Below are 13131 nucleotides of genomic sequence, written 5' to 3' on the forward strand. Positions count from 1 at the left end.
AATTATTCCTGGGGCCAGAGCTGGTTTTTGTTGTTGTTGTTGTTTTTCTGCTCTTTGCTTTGCCACCCATGGATGGAAAGAGACAGCAACGCAGCTCTGTGTATCGAGGCATTTCACAAATAAATGGGAAGGTATTATCGCTGCTGGGTGTACAAAGGGTGTATTGTGATCAGACCTGGCCCCTGTCAGATCACACAGCTCGCAGCTGGCGGTCCACCAAATAACAATGCCTTCGTGCACCACCACCCTGGAGACTGCTTTACACAATAAAGGAGGTAGATGGAGTCATGGGCATTGGTAACCACTGGTACCTGCTTGTGGAGTCAGAGCATGTTATCAGTATGTCTGTTTTTTTTTTAAGGAAACTGAGCTAGATATAGAAATAAAGCAACATTTGTTGAAATAGTTCAGACACCTGGTACTCTCCAAATATATAGCAGGCACTGATGAGAGAAGTTTCTTATATCTCAGTTAAATGACAGCCATTTACTTTTAAATACTGAAAGTTCATGTGCCCAGCCTGGGAGATGTCTGTTTATTCACCAGTAGTGATGATTTCTGGAGTTGATTCAGATGTCCATGGTGGGAAAAATGCCTGGATGGGACTTTTTGGAAGCTAATGACAACTTGGATAAATGTTAATTTTTGTGTACAGGTCACATTTTAAAGCCCTTCTGTTTTGTGTCCTTAGTCCTGGTCTCTTCTTAGAGCTTAGGTCAGCCTTCATAGTCTTTATCACTGTGTCTCTCCAACAAAAAGCTGAGAGTGTTCCAATATCTCTGAGCATCCTCTTGCATGTACCTCTGATGTAGAGGACAGTTTAGGATCCCACGTAGAAAAAACACATCTGAAAATAAGCTGAATATATTGGATAATTGACTTCAATTAATAGGAAATCTTGCTATGTTGATTAAATAAATGCCCATTGATATTAATATAAAGGAGACATATTTTATGTAGCAAATATTGGGCCTTGCTGTAAACAGTTATTTGCTTCTGATTCTTTCCCAACTGTTCAGATTCACCCTGAAAATCACTTTTCATGCCCCTTCATTGTGACCTGAGCCCACCATCCATGGTAGGTGCATTTCTGGCTTTTCAAGGAGCATGGTGGAGAGTTTTGTATACAGTGGCTCACCCTCCACTTACTTAATTATGAATTGTGCAACATGGTATGGAGCCCTTGGGGAAGAGAATAAAGGTAAAATTAGCTGTGAAGATGCAATAATCCTAAGGTATGCTCCTTGCTTTCCTTTAGGTTATTGACAGGAAAAGTCCAAGCCTCAGATTTCATAATGATTGTGAGCAGCAGCTGTCCCATTGCAGCCAGAATAGACCATTTGTCCTGGGTTCCATCCAGAAGTGAGTATTTACAGTTCAGGAAGTCCAAATAAATGTCCTCAGGGTACCAGGAAAACACAGCCAACCAGGATAGTCTGTCACCGAGAATAAGCATGGATAAGGAGGCAGTCAATATGACTATTGAAAAAAGAACTTTAGTTATGTTTTTGGAACAAGTGATCCTGTCAGTCATTTTAAAATTTCAACATCTGTGCAGGATTGTGAATATTAAGAACACCTTCTGTAGCTCTAAGTTGAGAGAGAAATTTAAATATTTAAGGAAAAACAGATCCACAACTAGCTGATAGCATAACGTTATAAAACTTGATGTCTGAGTTCTTAAAAACATCTGTTTGATGGTACTTTATAGTATTTTTGGTTAGAAAATTAAAAAGTTACTGTATGCTCAGTATTTTTCAAAGTAAGTATCTTTGTTTTGGTTTCCTAAACTAGGAATTTCAGAGCCTTGCTTTAGTTTCCTGTTTCCAAAAGTCTTTGTTTGCATTGCTGGACAAGTCTGATTTATGTTTTACCCTGTGTAAGACAGTTGAAAAAGTAATCTAGAAATACATTCACCATCATATTTCTGTTAAATATGTCCTTTTACCTAGAACACAATTAAACTGGGTGGGGAAAATATAAATTTGCCTTTTACGTTCCTTTAAAATTAAATGAAAGGGCAGTGAAAACAGCCATGTGATTCAAGGGCCTTTATCAAGTATTACTGAGCTTGAGATACTGACCTTCTCCGTTTTGCATCTTCTAAATTTTCAGAGAAATAACGTAAAGATCTTTATGAAGTGTGCATGTGACAGTAAAGAAGAATGATACGTACACCAGTGCCAATTGTACTTGAATATTTAATAAAAAAGGATTTATAGAGACTTAGGCAGAAAATGAAATAAACCATTGGAGGAATAGAGAGAGATGTGTGAGGTGTCAGTCACAAGGGGTTGTTCTCTCTGGCATCTGATGATTGTTGCTGAAGTGACATGATGAAAAAACTAATCACATTTAAAAACTACCAAAGGGGAGTAAAGTATTAGGAAGTAGGCCGTAAAAAATGTTTAAATCAAGATCAAATATTAGGGTATTTCTGGTGCTAATAAAGAAGGCTGATTTTATTCACATATTACGGAATCACAAAAAAGGCACTGCCAGAAATCTGAAGGCCAGCATGCGCTACAGTAAGCTGAAATGGTTGCTGACAGTGGCGTCCTCGACTCACTCTTAAGGGCCTCAAGTCATTGAGACAATTTGTTTCAGCTCTTCACTTTCTTACAATTAGAAAGCTTATCCTAATATTTAACCCAAATCTTCCTTGCTGCAGTTTAAGCCCATTCAGTCTTATCTATGCTTCACAGACATTGAAAATAACTTTTTCCTTTCCTCTTTCCAGCTGCCTATTAGATAGTTAGGCTGTTAATTTGTCTCTCTTGGTTTTCCATTGTTTAAGCTAAACAAGCCTAATATTCAGCCTTTCTTTATAGGTCATGTTTTCCAACTTCTTATCGTTTTCATTGATCTTCTCCAGAGTCTCTCCAGTCAGTTCAAATCCTCTTTGCCATTCAGTTCCCAAGAGTGAATACCTTATCGCAGCTGAGGCTGAGCAGTAGGAGTGTTTTGTATGCTTTATAAGCTAAAATTCTGCTCTGTGTCCCAGAACAGTGTGTTTCATTGTCCATGGCCTGTTTGACTCAGATTCAGGTTGGTCCCACTAACCTCTGCATCCTTCCCAATAAAGCTGCTTCTAGCTATTTCTTCCCCATCCTGCATTTAAATAACTAATTATTTCTGTGTAGGAAATTCTGTTTATCACCGCTTAATACTGTTCTGAAGTTTTAAATCATAATTTGAACTTGTCAAGATCATCTCAAATTCTGATCTTATCCACCAACAAACTATTTCCTAGGGAGGCATCAGCTGGAAATTCAGAAAAATAGGACCATTGTATCATAGGATGTTTCATGTTGGAAGGGACCTCAGGGAGCCACGAAGCCCAGCCTCCTGCTCAGAGCTCACTGCACTATCGTCCATCTCATCAAATAAAATGCTGGAAGGACCTGGAGCCATGCCAGAACTGACTCCAGTGTGGTTGCCATTATGTGTGAGAATGGTTTTCCACCCACTTTAGGTTAACTGACTAACAGTTATGTCTAGACCGTATTTTTCCAGTTTACTTACGAAAATGTCATGGAAGTAGTGCTAAAAGCTGTACCGAAACCAAGACGTGACATCTACTGTTTCTCAGTCCACAGCCCTGTTGCTCTGTCCTGGAAGGAAGCTAGACTGGTTTGACACAGCTTCTTGACAAATTCATGTTGACTGCTGCTGTTTTATTCTATATTCTATTTATTAATTAATAAATACTAATTTGTGCTAGCATTCTTACAGAGAACGAAGTAAAACTGATGACACCATTTCCCTCCACTCCTCCATTTCTCTCTTTTGAACTCTAGACAGTTGTGTTTTCCTTCCACAGTCTTCCTTGCATTTTTGTGAGTTCAGGAAGACAACTTTGTGTGGCCCTGTGGCTGAACAAGCCACCCCTTCAAGTGCCACCCAGTAAAATCCATTATGCCAAAGTCTTTTTAAAGCATTTAACTCATACAAGTATTCTCTAACCTACTCGAGGCTGAGAGAGTACCTTTTTGTCTCCAGTACCAATTGCATTAATTATCTGATTATAATCGACCTCTTTAGAGATGGCTTTCCCTCTCCATTAAGTAGCTGACCAACTGCCACCTCGGTGTTCCTCTTGCTGCTGATGTATTTCAAAAGTGACTTATTTGTTATTTTTAATGTCCGTTGATGATTAAATCTAATATTGTGCTTGGTCTTTTTGATTTCATCCTTACACACTTGTACTATGGGTTTCTACTTTCTGTACACTGTCTTTTCATGAGGAAAGAGGTGCTCATGAGGAGGAAGCATTATTAAAAGCTGTTCTCTGGCTATCCTTAACCATTCCCTGCAGTAAAACTGACTTGATTCTTCAAAGATTTGGTCAAACTGAAGAAGAAACACAAGAAAACTCACTGGACAATCCCAGTCCAAAAAGACATTTTAAAATAAATATTAAAATACCCTTCAACCATTATTAAGAAGTTCTAAAAATTAACAGATTAAACTAATTTCAAGATCTTTGAAAACAATAACATGCAATAGGTGAATGATAGCATTAAGATCATAAGGGCATAGTATGAAGAAAACTACTTTGATGCAGCATATCTTTTCATCAAGCTACAGCTAGTCATAGAAGGAAAAAAAAAATGGGTAAGTATTTATGGAATATCAGAGAATGAGCTGAAAAACTAACTATAGTTAAAATATAAAGTAATAATGAGCATAATGTCTGTATAGTGTAAAAACTCAAAAACCTAATAGATTTAATAGATTTTAGACACTACAAAAAATGCATTTCAAGGTACTACTTTACCTCTAATAAAGAATGAATTAAAATTAGCTGCACTTTGATACCTTGTTATCCATTTGGCAGAATTTAGTTGTTTTTGTTTGTTTGTTTTTTCATAATTTTCTGCAGCTATACAGCTTGTAGTTATTTACTCCAGGGTTTGAAAGTGCAAATGAGTACGAGTTGACAACTGTAGGATTTTAGATAAATTTTATGCTTGTTTTACTTTTGTAAAGATCTACGTTACTTGTCTAGGAGCAACAGACTATTTCCTCCAATGTTAATATGTGGTTTGGGGCCACCTCCTACAAAAGCAGAGCAAGTGTACAAACTAAAAACTCTCGTTTGGGACGTATTCATGTTCAAAGCATATATATAGGGGGGAAAAAAGAAAAAAGAACAACAACAAAAAAAAAAAACTAGTGGAGATTATAGTTATATTTTGATTTTTTGCTTATTGGTATTTATTTGGAACTGGAATGCATATACAGAAGGACCCCAGATAAGAACATCCAGCCAAGGTATAGCAAAACAAATGCTGCTGCTATCAGCCCAGTGCAGTAATGACCCCTGTCACTTTGCCAAGAAGTGGCTGTTGCAGAAAATAAATAAATTCTCTATCATTCTACCAAGCAGGACAGGTCTCAGCTTTGGCAGAGGCAGGAGTGGAGAAGAAATAAATACTAAGCAGATATTTAGAAAAGTAAACAGTGCTTGTTTGTGTCTGAAAACCAAACCAAACAAACAAAAAAAGCCCTTCTGCTAGTAGGTACAAAATGTTACTATTAAATAGTACGGGTTTTGTAGATGTGGATTTTCTTACACTTAAGATCAATGACAAAATACATAACCTTTTCTTATATTTTTAAATTATTATTATTTAGTTGTCTGCCTGCTTACAACCCCAAAGTTTTTAACATACTTTAAGCTCATCCTCCCACTAACATGCAAATGGATCCACAGTATTTACACTGAAGTAATGGGAAATGCAGCTGTGTTACACAGCACAAAAGGACATAAACTGTCCCAAAGTGAGTGGGTGCTACTAATCACTGTTACTCTTTGAATACATATGAACTTGGATACGTTTTACATACACGCTACATCCTAGTTACAGAGCATATCTATATGACAAAGTCCTCTTTTTTTTCTGCTGGAAAGCATTATCCTAGTAGATAGGCAGACCTTCCCCAAAATCTCTTCCTACCCAGCAGGTCATACTGGCTGTCTGAGCTACTGAATTAACCATGCCTGGTAATGCTTGCGAGCTCCAAGGCTAATTGGCACAGTCCAGCTCATATCTCTGCTAATAAATTCTCATAGCTGCAAAACTAGGTGCCTACATGGGTACTCCTCTGGGAATGATGCTTGGACTGTTCTGACTTGAGAACCATCCTCAGGAATTTCCCGGAATGGTGCTTCTCAGCACGTGCCAGAATCTCTGCAGAGGATATTCCAATATTTTATAAGCAGACATGATCATGTTTAAGTGCTGGCAAAGGTCCTGGATGCTTCTTAATTTACAATCATAGATGCAGAGAAGGAGTCTGTTAAGATGTATAGGATTTATTTCTTGTACATGAGTCATATAGATTAGGTGTGAAAGCACAAACATACAGAGTTTGAGATGCATCACATTTACGAGCATACCCGGGCCATCAGTAAATTTGATAGATACTTGGTTTATCAGACTTGTTGAATATGCACTGTAGACACACTTTTTGACTGAAAATCTCAGGCAATAATATAGTAATCCTAAGCATGGTGTTGAATCTATGCAAAGAAATGCTTTAGCCTTTTCATCTTGAGCGTATAGACTTCCTTCTATCATTTGATACTGTGTTTTGTTGAAAAGATGTTAGTGTAAGATTAATATAGCTGTACTTTTTATTCATCACCTCTTCATCGTTGTGTTTCCCAGTAGTTCTCATTCAGCAGTTTAGCACTCTCATATTCTCAAGAGGGAAATAGAGATGTGGCTTGCTAATATGTAGGGCTTGAGGAATTTGAGATAAGGATGATAATTAAGAGAAGTAACAAACAAAACATGGACTGGATATTGTCTAAGAACGTAATAGTTGCAAAGAATTTAATAAAGGAGTAATTGTGAAGAATGCATTGTAATAATGTGGTGAAGGGATGAGGGATTGAGTGCATGTAATTTGTCCACTTTGATGGTGCTGTGAGGATATGTTTATTTTGGTGTGGGGAATTTCTCTCTCTCTCTCTCTCTCTTCTCACAGTGAAGACTGTGATGATTGTGATGTAAGAGTATATTGTGATGATAATTCTTAGATATGTTTTAAGAGGCAAAGAGGTGCCCAATGTGGGTCTCAAGGTGCCACATGGTCAAGTGAAGGGTATACCCTGCTGGGCAGCTGAACTCCAACCACAACCACTCTCTCCCTCCCCCTCCTCAAAGGAGAAAGGGGAGAAAATACAATGGAAAGGGCTTAAGGGTTGAGATAAAGACAAGGAGATCACTCAACAATTATCTCAGGCAAAACAGACTCAGCATAGGGAGAACAGAGAAATTTGTTACCTATTACTAACAATCTGGAGGAGTGAGAAGCACAGAAAACAAACTAAACCACTATTCCCTCCATCCACCCTCTTCCACCTCTTCCCCACAAGCAGCGCAGGGGAATGGGGAATGGGGCGGTGGTTAGGCCCTAAGGCTTTGTCTCCACCACTCCTTCACTCTCTGCCCCTGCTGCCCGTGGGGTCCCTCCCACGGGATGCCGTCCTTCCCGAACTGAGCCTGCGGGGGCTGCCCACAGGCAGCAGCTCTTCAAGCACTGCTCCCACACGGCTCCGTACCACGGGGTCCATCCATCCCCCAGGAGCAAACTGCTCCAGCACGGGTCCCCCACGGGCGGCAGCTCCCCCCAGACCCCCTGCTCCTGCGTGGGCTCCTCTCCACGGGCTGCAGCTCCGGCCCGGGGCCTGCTCCTGCGGGGGCTCTCCATGGGCCGCAGCCTCCTCCAGGCCACATCCACCTGCTCCACCGGGGGCTCCTCCACGGGCTGCAGCGTGGAGATCTGCTCCGTGTGGGACCCATGGGCTGCAGGGGGACAGCCTGCTCCACCAGGGGCCTCTCCACAGGCCGCAGGGGAACTGCTGCTGCCTGCCTGGAGCATCTCCTGGGTTCTGCAGGGCTGGCTCTCACCCTTCTCTCTCCCGGCTGCTGTTGCATAGAAGGTTTTTTTGTTTGTTTGTTTGTGGATATTTTTTGTTGTTGTTTTGTTTTGTTTTGTTTTCTCTTCCTTAAATCTGCTCTCCCAGAGGCCCAACCAGCATCATTCCCTGGCTTGGCTCTGGCAGGCAGCGGGTCCCTTTGGAGCCGGCTGGAGCTGGCTCTGATCTGACACGGGGCAGCTGCTGGGCTCTGCTCACAGAGGCCCTCCCTGCAGCCCCCCGCTACCAAACCCTTGCCATGTAAACACAATACAGGACTATCCTTTACTCTTGTGTTTATTTTGGACTCTTTACTGTATTCTGGTCTTTGAAAAGGATTCTTCAGTATATGACAACGTGTGTGAGCCCTGTACCAGCTTTGTTTGATCTGTTTATGCAATTTTGTGTCCTCAAAGCTGTCAGATGGAAAAATACATCAAAGAATTAAAAAAAAAATCATTTCCTTCTAACATTAAATTAAAATTTTATTACAATAAAGAAAATAGTATTATTCTTGTAGTTATTAGTAATTAATGATCGCTATATATAAGCAGAAATCTTACTGGTTATTAGTTCTCATTGTCTACCTTTCCTCCTGTTTTTCACTATTTAGCTTTTGAATATTCTTCTTCTGCTTGTTTCTCAATAAAAAATAAATAAAATAAAAAATAATATAAAAAGCTGTATATGCAATCTCACACGTCCCAACAGAATAGTTATGCTTGACCTATGTGAACTATGTGAAAGCACATATTCACCATTTCTGCGAAAGGAACGTTCAGTGAAGAAAGAAAAAGAAAGCTTCCTTTGATGAACATACCATTTCTGGGTTTTCTTAGGACAGTTGCTCAAGTTACATATGGCAATGAATCTGCTCTCCTGGTCATTAAACAATCTGTCAATCTTGGTCAACAAATTTTACACCAAAATTACTGATTCCAGTGGTGCCCTGTCCACATCCCAGTTCCATACTGGAGTCACATATTTGCCCTGCCTGTGATTCTTTTTTTTCATTGAAAGGAAATGTTGGTTTTCAAAAGGGTCAGAAGCTACCACTTGGGCCTTTGAAAACACCTGGTTGTGAGGAGGATTCCAAGGTGTGATCAGTATGCTTAAGAGGTAGCTATGGGTAGTGCTCAGGTGATATTTCTGGTAAAAATCATCAGTTTGAACACTGTATATACTGTATCAAAGAGAAGTAATCTGAATAATGCTTGTAAAATTGAGTTTGTTTAAGATTTTGTTGTTAAAATTGAAAATCAATCCACAGGTCAGCGATCTGTAAATTTCAATAAAACTTGCTCTGAAGTAACAAAAAGGCACAGAACTTTAGGACTGAAATAATTTAACTTAAAATTCTGTTTGCATCACCGCATCACTGTAATTGTTAATAATTCCAAATCTGTCTCTCCTGAAGCACATTTCTGAATGAGGCTAACATCCTCATTATTTCTTCCTCTTTTTGATGCCTTGTCTTGGCTATGGGAGAGGTGACTGGATTCCAAGAAATTAGTTAAATGGAGGTGAAATATATAAAGCAATCTTGTCTGGATAATCACCTGTTTTTTATGTTTGTTTTTCTGTTTTGTTTTGGTTTTGTTTGTTTGTTTGTTTTTTCCAGTTCACTGTACATAATCTAACTTGGGCTTCCCGAGTTTATCAAGCCATTTGGAATTAAAATTTCAGAATAAAAATAACTTCTCAAAATCAGAGGTAATTCTGATGGAGTTCTGACCCTATCAATAAATATCCAAAGGGTGAGAGGTGTTTCATTACATTACTAGATTTTATGCATTTCTTTTCATAACATTAATGATCTATACATACTTAACATAGCTAGTTTAATAGAAAATAAAAGTGGATGGGTTATTCTGGGAAGAAAATGTCAATTCTTCATATTTTGTTTGAAATATTTGTCTGCCTACATTTCCCCGTTATTAAACTTTAAGTGCATATTGCACTTAAATTAATATTGCACATTATTAACCCTGATTGTTTTTATCCTTTCTGAGAATCATACTGAACTCTCAAAAATATAACTTAACTTTCATGAACACCACAGTTTCACCACTGTTTGTGTACCTACACTATCTATGAATAAAAAAAAGGATTTTTTTTTCTCCCTGAAAACTGAGTAACAGCACATCAGTTTAATACATATTGGTCCAAGGTAAAATTAGAAAGCACAAAGACTGAGTTAAAAAGGTTGTATTACCCTTCCATTAAATTTAATAGACTGAATTTAACAAATTATTGTCTCTTTTATTGGCAATAGACTGTCTTGTTTAGATTTAAATTGGAATGTAGAGATTGTATTATACCTTTAACTACTAAAACCCACCAAGTCTGGTGTCTGTAACTAATGAATAGCTCTGAAAAATTGGTGAGAAATTGCCAGGTAACTGTAGAATGATTAAAAATAGAAAACATGAAAAAAAAAAAAAAAGACTCTGAAAGTTCATGGTATCTAAATACTGAAAGTAGTTAAAGAAGTGACTTGTACATGGATCATTAGGTCACGCTATTGGATGAAGGTGTAACAAAATCTAGTGGTTGGAAGCTAAATGGGGCAATTTAAAATACATATTTTTAACAATGTCAGGAAACTGATAAATGATAAAGAGCTTCCTACCTGTCAAGAGTTGTGGTGGATTCACCACCAGCACAAATGTATAAGTCATAACTGACAGAACATTTCATTAGATCTTATCTATTTCAAAAACTACAAATGAAGAGGCAGGGGTGTCATGGCAAAAGCAGTCTCAACTGGGGGAAATTTTACTTGATTTAATACACTGCCAATTTACACCATCTTCAGATTCACATATTGGGGGGGGGGGGGGGGGGGAGGACACATAGCTAGGCAAACAAATATGGAAGTAACCCACTTTCCTTCCTTTTTCCTTACAGCAAAAAATCTTTGGTCTCTCCTTAATCTCAAATTACTTTTATTTTTTTATTACTATTTTTATTATTGTTATGCTCAGACCCTCCCTATTCCTTCCATGCTTATTGCTCCGATGAGGTTCACCCATGGCCACAGTCCCTCAGGGATGCCCCTCACCCCAGGCTGCAGTCCCTCGGGGTTGTCCATACCCTAGCATGGGTCACCTCCTGGCCCCGAAAATGTCTCCTTCCCTGTGGCTCACTCCCTGATTGTCTTCCCACGTGTCTCCTGCTCCCTTGTAGCTGCTTTTTTCTTACATTTCAGCAGAGACACCAAGTACTTCTTCGACATGGAAGTTTTGGTGGGTAATCGCTCACACCAATTTCAGTGCTGGATGGACCCAGCTGTTGCCTGACCAGGGCAACTCATGGCCTACTCCAGTGCAGGACACACTGCAGCCCCCTGCTACCAAAATGCAGTGAGTTGTGTTCAGTTCATCAGGTATGTGATTAGCTTTTATTTTTCATAGATAGAGTAGCTTAGGACCGTAGGCTTTGTAAGAAAACCCTTGCCCCCCCGTGCCTAGAGCAAGGCAGGCAGGGCAGATGACATCTTTAGAGCTCTCAAACAGCCCACGTTATGTGACTTATGCTGCCAAATGCTTTCTGGTACCAGAGGATAAAGTCCTGTTTGGAAACACCAGGTTTTTATGATCTTAGGAGAATTATTTTCAGCTACTTTGTCAGCATGTTCTATAATGACAAGAAAGCATATCCCATTATATATGTTATGTATATATTTATATATATATATAAAGCTTATTTTCTCTAAAATTGAAAGATACATTTCCATTGACTTCAAACATTCCCTACTTGGCCTGATTTCAGGAATGTGCTAATTCAGAAACTCTTCACTCAATCTCAGTCTTTAAATACTCACTGATAAAGGCACCCACTTAAAATAAGTTCCTATTTCAGCAGGGTAGTTATGCCAGTATGTAAACATAAACACATGCATTTAAGTGGCTCATTTTTCTCAAAAACACAGTTGACCTTCTAAATTTCTAACTACAAAGTAGAAATTACATTCTCTAAGTTTCTGAAATAAACTCTTTTTTGAAACTCAGATGCTACACTTCTGCAATCAACACTGCCATTGAGTACCAGTAGGTGTCAAGATTTGCCCTTGAAACATAACCTTCTATCAGGTGCTAACTAACAGAAGTACAAGAACACTCTGAACACGGGAGAAAGAAACCTACTGGTGACATTTGTTACTGATGATGTGGGAACCTGATAGATGATTTAATTTGAGAGTGCAAATTCAATTCCTGACCCACATGTCACTACACAGAAGGTTTATGTAATTATCATTAGTGTGTTGTTATTTATCCATGTGTAGATCCTGCTGACTTTTTATTACTCGCTGCTAATGTTGTCATTAAAAATGCATGCCAATTAACATAATTTCAAATGGAGATGAAAAAAATCTGATTTTGCTTTACATTTCTTTTTTTTTTTTTTTTTTTTTTTCCCCCCGGTATTTGTGAAACAACAGTCTAGATAGACAATGGCTAGAGAGATAGTAACCAAGTCTGGTAATTATCTTACCTCTGTAGGTAAAGATGGCAAGCTCCTTGTTTCATACGCTGTCACCACTACTTCACCAGTCAGTTCTTTTTTTTTTCCTTTTTTTTTTTTTTTTTGAAAAACAAACCCCAGCACAGATGGCATATCCTGTTGCAGCATTGCTGTTTCAGGCCCTTCATGAATCACTTGAGTAGGTAATAGAGCATCTGTCAATTTTATTATACTGGATTTATTGAAACCAGGGAATTAGTAAAATATAAGTATGCATTAGTCTCTATTTGACACTTTATTGTAAGTACTCATGTATCCAAGATGGCAAATTCAGATGTGTTTCCTAAAACTTTATATACACCTATTTTTTCCTATTTCACTTGACTGAAAAGACTTAATGCTCACAATTTTATGAGTCTCTGTTTCTTATGATAGGTAAAAGCTTTGACATTTCTTTTTAGATCAACTTTTCAGAACCTTATACAGAGCACAGTTTTCATGTAAGCTTTGAGATGAAAATGGCAAGTCAGGAGTGATCTTAGCAGGGAGCTGACCCTGTACCACCAATTTTAGCACTAGAAAACTCTCACTCTGCCCAGGAGAAACCCATTCCCTGGAACTGCTGCTGCCTGTCTTGTTCTGTGAGGCAGGCCCAGTCCCAAGGGCTCCCAGATGTCTGAAGGAATTAAGGACCAAATGTCAGAAATGTTGAAATGAACTGGTTGGTGATT

The sequence above is a fragment of the Anser brachyrhynchus genome (genome assembly GCF_964034855.1).
Source record: "Anser brachyrhynchus genome assembly, chromosome: 2".
NCBI classification, from domain to species: domain Eukaryota; kingdom Metazoa; phylum Chordata; class Aves; order Anseriformes; family Anatidae; genus Anser; species Anser brachyrhynchus.